Source organism: Ambystoma mexicanum, chromosome 1p (genome assembly GCF_040938575.1).
Source record: "Ambystoma mexicanum isolate Mex_15411 chromosome 1p, UKY_AmexF1_1, whole genome shotgun sequence".
Lineage (NCBI taxonomy): Eukaryota > Metazoa > Chordata > Amphibia > Caudata > Ambystomatidae > Ambystoma > Ambystoma mexicanum.
In genome coordinates, this window is record NC_090921.1 from 464,550,241 (window position 1) to 464,566,666 (window position 16,426).

Consider the following 16,426-nt stretch of genomic DNA (forward strand, 5'->3'; position numbering starts at 1 on the left):
GCTGCTGCCTGATTTCATTTGCCAGAAATTCGTTTAACCTGCTAACTATCCCTGCATCATTGCTAGTGTGAGCCTGGACTAATATTAACTAGATACCACTCATCCTGAACCTCTAAAAGGGAATTAAGAGCGTTTCCAGCATATTTCTCATTCATTGCTAGCACCTATCAAAGCATTTGCCTGTGTTTTCAAACTTCTGTTTAAGCTTGCTGGATTGAACTGAATTACAGTTGATTGCATTTCTGAGAACTGTGTGTTTTCCTTCCATTTCCTTGCCTTGCATCAAGGGGGGGAGGGGAGTAGCCAGAGAAAAGTGATTACATTGTTTGGTTGAAATCATATTGCGTATTTTCTGTACTGCATTCATTGAATATTGCATCCACCTGAGCCTACATAAAGCATCCTCTACCACATTATACTTTTGTTCCTATTTACCAGTGTGCTACCTTATCCATTTCATGTCAACTCATTAGTGATTAAAGAAGTGTGCTAGTGCCAGATTCTCCGTTGTTAATATTTACCATATCAGATTAAGTGTGATATTCAATTATTAATTTATTAAAAAGTGTGATATATATTTTAATTTATCAAATAAACCTTTTAAACTTGCAAAACAGAATTACTTCTTGGCTCAGTGGGGTCAGGGGGATTCCAAGAGAGGGGTGTTATACAAGGGTAGTCATCCAGAACGCATGAACTGGACCTAAAGATATATCAATAAGGGTTTTCATTCAGTATTCTAGACTAGGCGTTAACTTGGCTGTAGTGCTGAATTGAATCCTCTTACAACCGCAAAACTGCGAACCCCACACCACAAGACCCTACCAGACAGGCAAACACTAGTTATGCCGAAATGATGAATCTGTATGGTATGGTTGATGTATGGAGACAAATGCACCCCAATGAGAAAGCCTATACATTCTTTTCAGCCCCACACAATACCTTCACTCGCATTGATTACATTTACCTCACCAAAGAAGTCCACAATCACTCAACACACTCAGAGATTACCCCTATCACATGGTCTGACCATGATATGGTCACCATCGATGTCCAATGGCAGCATCTACTGTGTGAAAATGGAGGTGTAACGAAACTCTGTGGAAAGACCTTGTCTTTCAGACGTAGTTGGAAACCGAAATTACTGAATATTTTAGAATTAATAACACAGGTGAGGTCTCCAAGCAAGGTGTTTGGGATGCGGGGAAAGCAACTTGGAGAGGTATCCTTATAAGAGAGGGCGCTCGGAAAAAAAGAGAGAGAACATTGATTGAAAACAGAATTAGAGAGGAAATCCACCAGCTTGATAAAGAAGCGAAAGAGGGGGACCCCCAGACCAGACCAGAGTAGAATAGATGAGGCAAGGAAGAAAAGAGAATAGCTCCGCCTTCTAGAGCACAATCAAATCACCCGCAAACTCCTGCTATTAAAACAAAGGTTCTATGAGAAAGGGTATAAAGCGGATGCATTATTAGCGGCCAGATTGAGGGAACAACGAGCAGAACGCAGAGTCCGAGAGATAGTGGACGGGGGGCCCGACACGGGTGTTAGCAAAACTACTATCCCTGAAGCATTCACAGACTTCTATGAAGTGCTATACACCCCGGAGACAGTCCCGAACTCGCACGACATTGAGTCATATTTAAACAACATAGCAATGCACAAAATAACCACTGCAGAGTCAGCCTGCCTGGAAACCCCCATAACGGGGGAAGAAAAACAAAACGTGATAAAAAGATTGACCCTAGGTAAATCCCCAGGAGAGGATGGATATACGGCTGGTCTTTACAAGTCATTTAGTGCCCAATTTACCCCTTTCTTGGTCGAGCTATTTAACGAAATCCTGGAAACAGGCAAACCACCTGACTCCTTTGCTAGGGCCCTTATCACAGTGATCCCGAAGGAGGGAAAGGACCCCAAAAAATGTGGATCGTATCGCCCCATATCTTTGTTAAATGTAGACGCAAAAATCTACACAAGAATCCTTGCTGCCAGAATTGAATCACATATGCCCCATCTTGTCCACCCCGATCAAGTAGGCTTCATACTAGGCCGGCAAGGAGCCGACACTATGCGCAAGACACTACACCTAATACATGCCTCTGCAAACATTGTGGGAGACCCAACCTTGCTCTCCATCGATGTAGAAAAAGCTTTTGACAGGGTCAACTGGGACTTTCTAATGTACCTCCTCCGCAAGAATGGCACAGGACCCAGGTTTAGTAGGGGAATCCAGGCAGTATATACAACACCTAGAGCGTCAGTATCCATCAACAGAGAATATTCTAGGTGGTTCGAACTAAAGCGAGGTACCAGGCAGGGATGCCCACTGTCAGCTATTCTGTTTGCCCTCTCACTTGAACCACTCGCACAAAAGATGAGAAGCAACACACAGATAGAGGGAATCCACTTAGGCCAGGCAGAGTACAAAGTGGCACTTTATGCCGATGACATACTCCTACATTTGACCAACCCGGAGACGTCTGTCCCCAGAGCCATGTTCCTCCTCGATGAATATGGGCGCATTTCCGGTTTTAAGATCAACAAGCTAAATCAATTCTGTTCCCTCTGAAAGGGTCCGTGGAGGAAAATGAAATCAAATATTCCCCTCTTGGCTTATGCATCGAGCACAATGAGTTGAAATATCTAGGGATACAAATTACAAAGAGCATAGAAACCCTGTACGAAGCCAACTTCCCTAAACTCCTTGAAAACTTCCATGCAGACCTCGTTAGGTGGAACAAATTAACAGTATCCTGGGGCGCCTTAACGCAATAAAAATGGTCTGTCTCCCCAGATTCCTATACCCCTTCCAAATGCTACCCATTACATTCCAGAGAGCTACTTTCTAGAGGTTAAGAGGGCAATCCTACAATTCCTGTGGCAAGGGAAGAAGGCAAGGATAGCATATAACACTTTGACACTACCCAAGGAAAAGGGTGGGGTAGGCCTCCCGGACCTCAAACAATATTATAAGGCAGCCCAGTTACGAGTCCTAATCCCCATTTACGAAACCAGAGCGAACCACAATGGATTGCAATGGATAACCATTACTTCCATCCGGCAACGGTCTCTGAGTGGTTGTGGGCCCCAAGAAAGAGAATACGGACTAAATCAAAGGCGCATCCGATACTGGCAACTATCTGGGACATATGGAAAGAAGGCGCAGAGACGAAAAAGATCACCACATGACTGTCACCCCTAAGCCACTTATGGTCCCCGGGCATAAATAATCATATCCCCAACGTTGAGAGATTCCAAACTTGGTACGAGGCGGGGTTGGAGAGGGTGGGTCAGCTGGTGCGGAGCGAATCCTTCATAACACAAGCGCTAGGAATAGGAGTATTGTCTACATTCCACTATTTACAGATAAAAGGAGTTTTGACCAAACAGGAATGGAAGGAGAAATTGAGTAGAGAACTCACCCCCTTTGAGAAACTACTCGATTCCAGAACAACCATGAAGGGCCTAATTTCCATCATGTATAAGACATTAATAGAGGCGGGAAAAGGAAATACAGAACATCTCAGGGTAACATGGGAGAGGGACCTGAGGACAGACCTAGATGGGGATACATGGGATAAGATGTGACGCGCAACATTCAAAACCTCGATATCCTCTCAGTATAAAATGCATGCTGTTAAGCTCTTACACAGGTGGCAATATGATCCAAGCAGGCTATCCAGAATGTGTCAAACAACTAGCCCCTTGTGCTGGCGTGAATGTAGAATAATTGCCGATTATTGGCACATGTGGTGGGAATGTCCACAAATTAAGGTTTACTGGGACGAAGTCCTTGGATGGATCAGGGCCATAGTTGGTATCCAGAGACTTGCAGACCATTACCTAGTTCTCTTTGGGTTTGAAAAAGATGAGGATGAATAGAGAAAAGTACAGGGCCTGGCCCCGCATCTGTTGCTTGCCGCTCAAGCGCTCCTAACAATAAAATGGAAATCCTCCACAGCCCCTTCCAAAAAATAATGGGTCAATGTGGCAATGAATATGTGCACTATGGAGAAAATAACGGCATCCTTGCATGGTAAATCGACTCAATGTGATACCTATGGGCAGATTTCCTGGATAAATATGCACCTGAGGTAGTGAATGGGGCAGACACCGCCCAAGCTTAGTTTGAATTATGCGCCCCCAAGGTAGAGTAATGACACCCTCTTCAATCCCAGCAATACACGATTGGACGTCACAGAGTAATACCAAAGAAACTGAACTGAAGACGCAAGAGCGCCCCCCAACAAAGTAGATCCCAAATAAAATGGAGTAAAATATCAAGTACAGAACCCGTAGACATTTTAAAATTAGAATATACGCACGGACATACACTAATTTAGGAGTTATAGACACAGCCCGGGGGCTTGGGGGAGGGGTGAGGGGAAATTGATGAAACAAGAACGAGAGAAGTAACTCTTTGTGCTCTGTCAAAATTAGTCGCCAGATTGACCTGTGAATGCACGATACTATGCTAGGGTACCAACAGGTACAATATTTTCATGTTCTTTTGTTGTTCACTTCCTCTTTGTTTGCTTCTCTGACAATACTTTGACTTACAAATATATATGTATGAACACTCATTGTTTGCTTACTCTCGAATGCGAGAAAATTGTTTCTTTTTCTTCTATGTAATAACAATGAACATAGCCTACGTGTATTAAGGGCACATATATACTTTAAACATTCAATTATAAAAATTAACTATACAGTGAACTACAAATACGCCCGTTAGGCGGAAACCTGTGCAGTTCCCTCTGGGACCACTGCAAAAGATTTAGGACTACAGGTGTTTGGCAGTAAACCCACTTGGTAGCAGTCTGTACCACACAGATTCACTTGGTAGCTGTGGCTGAGCAGTCAGACTTCCCTCAAGAAGAGTTAGACAGTATGTGGAGTATACAAAATAGGGCAATCTACATAGTGGAACAAGCAAACACGGAACAAGGCTTCGGTGTAAAGATATAAACGTATTTATTTATAACAACACATCTATAGAAAACACTCTGGCACTAATACGGCAAACAACTTCAATCACAATTACTATACGAAGAAAAAGATCAATCCCCCTAACAATAGTTCGACAAGTCTAGGTTCACCGGCATCACTTATTTGCAGACAGAGGTGTATGCTTTAACCTAGATGGCACTCTAGTATTCGTTAGGACGGGAGAGAAAAAATAAGGCAGGTTATGAAATCAACTTGGTACCAATACTTTACGGACAAATGCAAGGCAAGTAAGGCAGGGTCTACTGCAGATCACAAAGTTCAGAGGCCAGGCCCACTCGGCGAGAGGCAAGGCGATATGTCCCAGAAAGTGTCTCAGTGGAAATGCGCTTCGAGTCTTTATCGCAAATTGTTATGGAAAGATTGGACCAGTTCAGAACAACACGTTAAAGAAAGCTTGGAGGCGACCCAAGGGAAAGGCGAGGATTAAGACACCTCACTCTATCCGGTAGAAAGGGAAGCCAGGCGGACACAGTACTTTGTTTGTGGAGAGACAGCTCCAGCGGGGGCAGTTGTTCCTGGTGGTGGATGCACGTCGGGTCTTTGCCAAGAGTAGAGAGGATCTCGTTGTCGAAGAAAAGTGAAGTCTGGTGCACCACCAGGGAAGATACCAGCCGCGGAGTGCTCCGTCACAAAGCACCACCTTTTGGTCGTGGTACAGGGGTAGTGGCTATCCGGTTGCCGCTGTGCTCTGCACGGGCAATTCTGCGTCCTGGGCGAAGAAAAAGCAAAGGTGACTGGTTGTTCCCACCAGCCAGGGGAAGAGACTCTCCGGCAGGGAGATCTCCTCTGTCGTCGGGACGTGGTGAGTCGGTTCAGCAGGGCTCCACCGGAGGTGTCGTCGTTGCAGGTCGGCTCAGCTTTACCCTTGTCGGATTCTTAGGTGGCGACTTCTGAAGATCCAGTCCCAAAAGCCCTGCTTTTATGCAGAAAACCCCCATTCATTCAGCCTAGCTGTCACTCAAAACACGCTAAGTGGTGAGCGGGGAGGCTCACCACTTGGGCCAATCACACCAGAGTGTGACCGGAGTTGGCAAGGCAAGTTGGTCCAGGGTGCCTAAACCCCCTCCCACACCTCTGTGGTAACCCAGACAGAATGGCACCACTTTGGAGGGTCTCGGTACAGAAGTCCGCCAAAAGTGGGACAAAGGGCTTTGTTTTAGGAGTCACAGAGAAGAACAGAATAGAATAGACTTATTTAAGATAAGTAAACCGGTGGTACGTTAGAGATTAACGAGAAAAAGTATCAATCTCCAACAATGGGAAGAATCCCATAGGGTTATACTCGGGGTCGAATATAACCAGTAGTTTCCACTGCCACCAGCCAAAACTCGACGAGGGGGGACGGGACAGTGCCCCCTCGAATAACAGACCCAGGAGTAATCGTATTACCCCCACTAGTACGTCCACAATAGGATGGTTTGTACTAGTTCTGTTAGTAAATTTAGGTCTAGTAAAGCCAATGGTGACTTTACATGCCCGGGGAGACAGTAGTCAGTCCCCGGGTATGGAGTCTATGATGGAGGTCCGCTAGGACGCCCCAGTGTTACGGCACGTAGGGTGCAGTGTAACACACATAGAAAAACATATGAGACCCTATGGAGTAAAAGACCCCATAGCCCATAGAACACATTGACATTTTAAGGAATTACACACATTCATGTCCAAGAGTGGGAAAAAAAGAGTCTCACTCTTGGCAGGGTGGAAAAAAACAAACTCCAGAAATCCAGCAAAGCTGCTGGGGGACTCACTAGGTTAGAAAATTCAGCCTAAAGAGAGAATTCTCCCTAACAACGCCACACAATAAAAAGTTACTAATATGTAGTTCGATGAATATCAATTTATACGCAACATTTATAATTAAGTTACATTTGAAGTACAGTAATCATTATAATACACATACAAATATAGCAAATACGTAATGTTTGCCACACATGACATTTTGTAATTAATACAAACTTTACATACCAACAGAAACGGTGCCAAAGTAATATACATTAGAAATGTACTTTAAAACATACATTTTAAAATTTTCATTAAATAAAGACATATTTACACAGCGCATTACATCACTTTCAATATAAAACATTTCATATCAAAAACAAAATATTACCAAAAAGTGGTTTAACATTGTTTCCTTTTAATATAACAGATTTGTCAATTTATTGATAAAGTACATTGTTACCTTGATGTTATTTGTAATCATTACATTTTAGTTCTTTTAACCTGAGCTCCTTTGTACACTTTTGTTCCAGGTACCAGTACAGGGCCTACGGTAGCACCCCTGTAGTTATGGTTAAGTTACTCAACCCTACTTATGGGCAGCTTATGACTTTGGTGCTGTTGACGAATCCTCACCAAACTTTGCAAAAACAGGTATATGCCCACCTCCGAAGTTATAGGGGTGTTCCCAAAGCTTTTAAAATCCTCCTTGACATAATGGAAAGAAAATGTTGCTCACGCCTACAGACCAAACCGCTGGACAGAGTTGCACCAAACTTGCGCAGGGAGTGGTGGCTTGGTTTTGAAAGCGTGCTTTTGCAAACTTTGTGTAAATTGGTCAAATAGATATTTTTTTAAATGGCCAAACCTGCGTCCGGTCCGCAGACTTACTTCCTAATTCGGTGTCTAAATAGGGCTCTAGGCCAATCAGGATGTCGGGTAACCATCACGGACATAGTACATGCCAGTTGATTGGTCAATTAAAAACATGAGGTGTGTCAAAACTGTAGAAATGGATGCCATGTTGGATTCGCGAACTGCACCTGTTAGTCTGTGAGCATCCCGGTAAAACCATATTTAAAAACACAACATTAAACCTGTCAAAACTAATGAAACAATCTCTGGGGAGGTAAGGGGTGATGAGGACGGGATGGGATATAGCAATAGCAAGCCCAAAATCAGGTGATATTTCTTCTCCAAAAAACGCGAACATCTCTGATGTTCAGGGACATTGCTGAGATGTTGGTTTGCGAACTTGACAAAGCTTTGAGGACATCCATGCATATTTCTGCATTGTAGGATAGGTGAAAAGCAGTTTCTGGATGGCTTATGACTTTGGCGCCATTAAATGAAACACAATAACATTTTGAAATATAATTTTAGAGCCAACTTCGAATGGTTCTGCAAAGTGTGGTTCTGTTTCACGAAGAGGTGTCAAAATTAGAGGGCAATCCAAAAATGTTTCAACGGCTTAGAAATGGGGTGACATTTGAAAAAAACGATTTTAGCCCCAACTTTGAATGTTTGTGCAAAGTTTTGTGGGATTTTGTCAAGAGGGGACAAAATTAGAGAGAGGGGTCTCAACAATTTTAGATAGCTTTGGTGCCATTTAACGAATCTGCAGAAAGGTTTGCAAAAAAATTATAGACTGCACCTTGAATGTTTGAGCAAAGTATGAATGGATATTGTCAAATGGGGGGCTAAATTATGACTAGTTTCTGTGTGTACATTTTGACACATTTCAAAAAATAAAATCTGGACGGATTTGCGGCAAACTTGTGTGAGGAGCATTGGCAAGGACCCAAAAGCGTGGTTTTGCAAATGTGTCAGTATTTTATTTTTGAAAAGTGTCATAATGTAGGCACAAAAAATAGTGATATACCCTTTTGTGACAGGTATAGCCAGTGGCCAGATCATCTGGGTCATGCCCACGAGGGACTGGAAATGGGGTTAAAGTGGGCATGGTCACCAGGGACCGGTTATGTGGTAATGTTTTTTGAAATCAGGATAGGTTTGAATGGGGAAATAAATTCTGCGCGTGGCTGCATCCCGAAGTGCTGGATGAGATTGACGCAAACTTGCACAAGGAGCATCAGCAAGGACCTGAAAGCATGATTTTGCAAATCTGTCCTGTTTAATTTTTCCAAAGTGTCAAAATGTCAGTGCAAAAAAAAAGTGATATAATTGTGGTGCGTGAGCAGTGGGCCTGGCCCTCAGGAAGGACAAATCTGTACTCTGGCTAATTGGGGCATGCAGCATGGATGGTGGAGACTGGCCATGGCCATTGATCACATTATCAGGGTATAGCGAACACTGAACTAGGATGCAGGATAGGCGCAGTGGATAACGGAGGTGATTTGGTGGGGCTAGGGTCATGGTTGAGCCTCTTGCCCTAGGCAATTCAATCATGATTTGCATACCCCGCATGCGCTTCTGATAACAACATACATCAGTATGCATTGCACATTTTTTTTGTTAAAGGAGGTTTATAGTTCTTACATATATGTTAAGATAAATGATTACATTATATACAGTGATCTAACATCGTGAAACATTTTCACTAATAACCTATGAAATTCACTGAAAAAAAAGTTGTTAAAGGGACCTCATGGTTACATGTAAAATTGAAAAACCCAAGAAATTCGACTGGTTATGGTAAACTCTACAACCAGGACATCAAAGATACCGTCACTAGTTTTTTCCACACACATATATATTCAATGAAAAACCATAAACCTTTCACACAAAACCCCTGAAATTCAATGCATTTGGGAACTCTGGACTGGGTTGCTGTTGATTTCCCCTATAATACTATATCCTCCATAATGCAATTTTCTCTGGCATTGTAAATCCCTTCTAATAAATATGTCCTCTTGGGCTTTGCAACGGAAGTGTGCTGAGTTAAGTCGGTCCCGTTGCATTTTAGGGGATTTGTTGCGATACGTTCCTTACCTTAACTGATTATTAACTAATGTTTTTTTCCTTGCATTTCAAGGGTTTTGTTATTCAATAGATTTATTTTCCGGACCACTGGCCATGGCCTTCGGCCGTGACTACTCTATATTTTAGGACAGTACGAGATCACTAGCCATGGCCTTCTGTGACCACTCTCCATTTTATTTGTTCAATCTGTTTTTATTTTCTAATTAACAAGACATGGGCTCAGCCAATGTATTATCAGCAAAAAGATTCAGGCAGTGCAGTTACTAGTTCACAGTTGAGTGACTTATCATAACCCCACTGAACCTTCTTAACTAGACAGGACCTATGTAATATTTTCTAGAACCCCAACAAACCATTGCCAACATGGCCCTATCGCTCCCCGTCCCCCCACACCCATGTATATGCTCATATCAGTCAGTTAGCTGTATAGAATGCTGGAACCCACTATGGTCTCCAAGAAAGAGAAGAACAAAAGCAAAAGGATCCATGGACCGGAGGGCTACTGGGCACCGAAAGGTCTGGGCTCTCTGAGTCTCTCTCCACATGCCCCTATGCAATAATCAACAAGCAATGTACTGTGCTCACTGTCCCCATGGTTGGGGTCTGAGAAGAGTGCATCCTCATACTAGGTATCTCCACTGCAGTTGGGGTAGAATACAACCCCTCTCATTCTCCTCTCCCCACCCAGCTCTCCACAGCCATTCTCCTATTGCCCCTGCCCATTACAAGCATAATATTGCATAGACTTGGAAGAGCCTTCCCCATAGCTTTTCTTAACCCGTGGTAACAGTAAAGAGGCCACCTCAGTGCTAGATATAGGGGTCAAGCAATTCCCAAAACCTCTTGCTTGCGTAGTGTTAGTTAGATTAGTGCCTGAGGGCATTACTGTCTAAATAGCAAGTCTTGGAGCGCAGGTTGATCCATAATGTTTTGGTGGCCGGGGATTTTCAATGTAGGACTATGAGTTTACATGCCGTGAACAGCATAATACGCATGAGCCTGCATGCGAGTGTGGTCCTGCCAGTCATCACTTCCCGCCCTGAATAACATGGTGTCAGGAGCCATTGTGAGGTGCATGCCGCTTATGCGTGAGACCTGTTGGTGTTGTGTGCCAGATATGGAGCAAGTTGAGGGCAAGACCACACAACCTGACCCATGGTTCCTGCCCCTCAGATCCCGGCCAACACTCCAGCCTAGGGGTCGGGCCCATCCTGTACATCCTAGATGGGGGTGTAGTACAGTCGCTGAAGCATTTTAAATTGTATTTCTGTTTTTGCATGTTTTGGGAAACTTCTGAAATATCAGTGAACTAGTCATAGAGATCCCCATTGTCTGTTGATACCCCCAGGTTGTTTGACCACGTAGTGGCTAAGGTATGATTCCTACCTACATTGTTTGGAACGCACATGGTGAAGAATGTACAAAGATGCAGGAAGGTGGTCAGATTTTGTTCCATCTCTAACTCGCAGGATGGAGCTACTGGCCTGGCGGGTAGCCTCTGTGGTATGTGTAGTGATCACGGCTTTCAGTGTGCTATACCTAAGCCAGTCTCTGGCCTCTAGGCCCAGTATCAGGTGTGCCGCCTGAAATGACATAAAATCCTCTCCCTCCGAAATGTCCATTAGGTGAATCTGTGGCCAAGTTGTGTCTTGTCTGGGATGCAGCTTATGATTGAGCCCATAAGGGAGCATTCCCGTACACTTATCCATGAGCGTGCCGCCCATATGGACACTTCCTGTAGGGACTGTATCCTATGCCATTGTGCGTTCGTCGACCCCAGAATTGGGTGCATCTTAATTTGCAAAGGTAATGTGGCCAGCTGGTTAGCTATGTCCTCCACCGGAGAGAGGGGAGCCATTCTGCTAGTTCAATGGCCGTCCAGCTTGTGTCGTCTGGGTCCAGCCAGTGCTTCACTCAACAGGCTTGTGCCCCCTAGTAATAATCTCTCCAGGATGGCAGTGCTAGTCGCCCATATCTTTGCCGCTTGTAGCATTTTTTGTGGCATGCATGCTTTTTCCCCCCAGAATATGAATTTAGTAATGGATATGTCAAGGTCTTTGGAAATTTTAGTCATGGGACTGACGGGCATCATCATGGTGAGGTAAATCCGTTTCGGTAAAGAGTTAATTTTGAAAGAGTTTATCCTGCCCGTCAAGGAGAGAGCCACAGAGTCTCACCCCGCTAAGTCCTGCTGAATCGGAGTAAGAACCAGAGTATGATTTAGATCTCAGATCTCGCCCAGGGAGGCACTAATATTTACCCACAGATAGTTAATAAGATGTAATTGGAGCATTAAAGGGATGACCCTACCGGGTCCTAAGGGATGTCTACCCTCAGAGGCAAGATCTCAGATTTACCTCAATTGATTTTGTAGCCTGCCATGGGGCTGAGATCCTGCAGGAGGGACCGAATGTACGGCAGGGTGGTAGTGCAGTTGCCAACATAGGGAAGCAGGTCATTAGCATATAGGGAGACCCAATGTTCTTCCTCCCCCTGCCTTATGCCGTCCACCAAGGGTGTGTGCGCAATTTGATCGCTAATGGTTCTATAGATAGGGCATACAGCAGGGGCGAGGGTGGGCAGCCCTGGCGTGTGCCGGTGTAGAGAGAGAACAAAGGAGAGGTAATGCCATTAGTGACCACTGACACCAACAGACTGGTATATAGAAGATTAATATGTTTTATAAACAATGGTGGAAAGCCAAACTCTGCCAAGACCAGGAACATGAAATCCCTTTGCACAATATCGAAACCCATTTCGACACAAGAGCCAGGATTGCATCTTCCGGCTCCACTGCAAGAATATGCAGTAGCCTATGCACGTTGTCAAACAAGTGTCTGTTGCGAATAAAGCCTGTCTGATCTCTATGAACCAAAGATGGAAGGATCCTCTCTATTGGTTTTTCTAAGCATTTTGCAAAAATGTTGGCATCCAAGTTAATTAATGAAATAGGGTGATAGAAATTGTATTCTTCTAGGTCCCGCCCCTTCTTATAGAACACCACTATATTGGCAGGGAGCATTGTGTGTGGCAGTTTGCCGTGTTCAACCGCTTACCCGAACACTGATTCCAATCTAGGTGCCAAGGTATCAGCTATTGCCTTATAGAAATTGATGGGAAGGCTGGCTGGGCCGAAGGCCTTCTCTGGAGTAAGTGATTGAATCACACAGGCTGTCTCAGATGCTGTAATAGGGGTGTTGAGACTGTCCTCCTGGGGGGCAGTAACCTTGGGCAGAGTGATGGATGTAAGGAATTTTTGTATCCACAATTCCGTGGTGGGCTCGGAAGTGGCATACAGGATAATATTCAGTGAAGCAGGAATTAATGCGGTCATCTCCTGTCAGAAGGGACCAATGGGCATCGCGAATTGAGGAGATTTATCGCAGTTTGCTTCCGGGCTAGCACCATCATATGTAGTGGCCTGTTTCCCCCCAAATAATATGGCTGGTTCCATCTGGTGAAGGACTTCTGAAGGACTTTTGTCTCGGGAGGATTGCTCAGGGGCAACCTGCTTGCCTTGGAAGCAAGATGACAGGGAGCACTGCAGGTTTGATCCCTGGGTCCGCACTTAGAAACCTCTGGGTATTAAGCTCGTTATAAATAACCCATCATATCATAACCCTAGCGGATGACACTTGTTTGATTTCTGCCTGCAACTTGCGTTGGTGGGCATGGGTCTAGGGGTCACGCCTCTGTTTGTTTCTGTACAGCGAGGATAGCCTCACTCAGCTGTTCTCCCTGTGCCCCTAAGCTCTGAGTTTATGTGACCACCTCGAGTTGCTCTGACAACCTGTAAATGCTTTAAAGGCGTAGTGTATTCTGGGGTTAGGTTGCTGTGCCAGAATGTGCCTATAATAATCCCGTAGATGTGTAAGAAAGTCTGTGTAGACTAATGCCCTCAAATTGAGCCGCCACAACCGGGACCTACGTGTTGTATTAGGGAGTTTCAGGCGTAAGCGTGCATGAGTATCCTCCGATAAGGTTGTGAGGAGTAGCATGCATTCGTATCTCATGTATGTGGCATTGGACCGGAACATCCAGTAATGTATCTGAGAATAAATGTGGTGCCATTGAGAGAAGAAAGTGTAATCCTGTTGTTCCCCCATGTATGCATCTCCCCACATCTTTCAGGCCTAAATCGACCAGCAGGGTATTATGGACAGCGTGTCTCCTCGGGCCGGTGGGTGCGCTATTTGCCATGCTCTGCTGATCCAGTGTGGGGTTTAAGGCATGTTGAAATCCACTGCCCCCTCAATTGACAGGCTCCCCATGTGCTGTGCACAGGTCATAAATGAGCGAGGACAAAATGACGATGGGTCTGCTGTGGGTGCATATACATTCAGCAAGGTGATGGGGTGCTGGTAAATCTGTCCCTGTAGTAGGACGTATCTGCCCTCCTTATCCATGATGGTGTTCTAAATATAAATGGGGACCCGTTTATGAATTAAGATGGAAACTCCCCTCTTATTATGATAGCGGGAATGCGCTGCCATACCCACCCTCATTCTAACTTTGCTGATTCTGACTTGTTCCGATGGGTTTCCTGCAGAAATACGTCCCCCTGCAAATCCCTCATATGGTTTAGCATCCACCTTCTTTTAATAGGGTGCTGCAGCCCCTCAGCGTTATCAGTGTAAGTGTGCCCATCTCATCCTGTTCAGGGAGCCCCACCCATGGGCTCATTACATTGGCGCTAATAGTATCAACGCAGCAAGGTACGTGGTGTTTGAGCATACACATTAAGTTAACCCCAACCAAAACTACATCTCCAACCAAAATTCAAACTTGGAAACATTGGAATTGAACTATCTCCCAAAGACGGCTAACAGAGCCCATATGTGGAGCTGGTTGGGATAGGTCCAGGGGCCGACACCCTGCCCCACGTATTCCATCAACCTGCGGGGTGGCGTGGAGAGTTTGCCAGAATGGTACACCAGAGAAATTGTGAGGGGGCCAAAGTAGACCAGAAAGGATGAGCTATGCATAAGTGTTCCTCCCCTCAGATGCTTACAGATAAGGTTCAACGTTTATGCAGAACATCGAAGCTGGAATGGGGCAAGGGCCCCTTGATGGGTCATCAATGTCCGAAGACTCATGGCTGTGCGCTGTGAGGGATGAGTAGGGTCATCCCTGCTATGTGGCTGACCTGAGTGGAGTGGCTCAGTAAGTCTTAGTTCAAGCTCTGCGAAGTGATCACTTGACTGCCCGCCGCATCCATGGTCCGGGTCCTTGTCCTCCTTTTTGCCATGCCCTGCCCATTTTGGAGTGATGCTGAGGGAGCAGCGATGGTCATTCTGTTTACCCTCGGCGCTTCCGAGGTCAAAGTCTGCTGTCACCAGACTGCGTTGTTGCAGAAACTGCCAGGCCTCTTCAGGCTCCTCAAGAGTGCCACTGGCGCTCGAGCTCCAGACAACATACTGCAGGAAATTTGTGGTAGTGCTTGTGCTCTGCATCTTTGAGCGCATCAAAGATGGGGTTAAAACCTTTCCGGCGCCTGGATACCACCAAGGAGTAGTCATTGAAGCTCCTAATATCTACGTTATCAACCTTCACCGTTCCTGCTGCTCTATACGCCTTCAGAATGGTCAACTTGTGTTGGGAACTTTGCTGCCTCGTGGTGATTATGCGCAGTCGCTCTCCAGCTGCTGGCTTGGGAATGGCAGCATGGTGCACTCTCTCAATAATATAGTTGCGTGGGTTGTCCATGTGCAGTCTGTCCTGCACAAAGTTGTAGACATACGCCTCTAGGTCAGTACCCTCTACATTTTCCGGGAAGCCCACCAGACAGAGGTTGTTCCACCAAGACCTGTTCTCTTGAGCTTTAATTTTGGCCCCCAGGCATTGCACCTCTTTGATGATACCGTCCAGGTCTGCCGCCACTGTGTCATGGCTGTCCTTTAAAGTGCTGATGCGCTGTTCGTTGTCTGTGATTCTCTCCGCCCATGCATACAGCCTGGTTTGGACGTCCTGCAGGGCATGCTTGATGTCCTGGACGGTACTATTTGTTTCCTGGGCCCGTTGCCCGATGACTTTCATCTCGGCCAAGATGGTTTGGAGCTGCGCCTGTATTTCCATCTTGGGTTGTTGTCTGGCAGACCTCCAAAATGGGGTGCTGAGAGATCCCGGATTTATGGTGTGGTCCAAATTAGTGTCCAGTTCCGACTGTAGCATGCCACTGAAGCCCCAACTTCGACATATGTTGTGGCACAGAATACACATGATTCGGCGCCTCCCACTGAGGGCATCTGCAGCCCATGGCACCCGAAGTCTTCAGTGCCGCAATGATGGTGTGCTGCATCTGTTGCAAGTGACCTAAACAGTCCCAGTGATTTGACCCCCCACTCTCCTTGCGGCACCCAAACAGCAAGAGAGAGTGACTGTGAGGATCCCAACTCGGGGCTTGTGGATTTTGGTGGACGTCGGGTCCATTTAGGGCAGTTCACATCAACCCGGCAAGGTATCCTCTGGGGTACTCCCTGTGTGGTTCCTCGCGAAGTATGGAGCCCACAGTATCAGTGATCTGGTATATTGCCCAGTTATGCGTCGTAGCAGAGCTCCATGTTAGCAAAGGGTCATGATCATCCTGTCACTGCAGCAGGGGGCCTCGGGCTGACTCGTGGTGAGCCCCAGTATTAAAGCAGTTGGGTTTGCCTTTGCCGGTCATAATGCAGGCGTGCTCATCCACCCTGTGGTGCTTTCTCAGGCACAGTTGGTTGGGTGTGCTGCTTTTCCACACTGGCCTGCCCCCCTC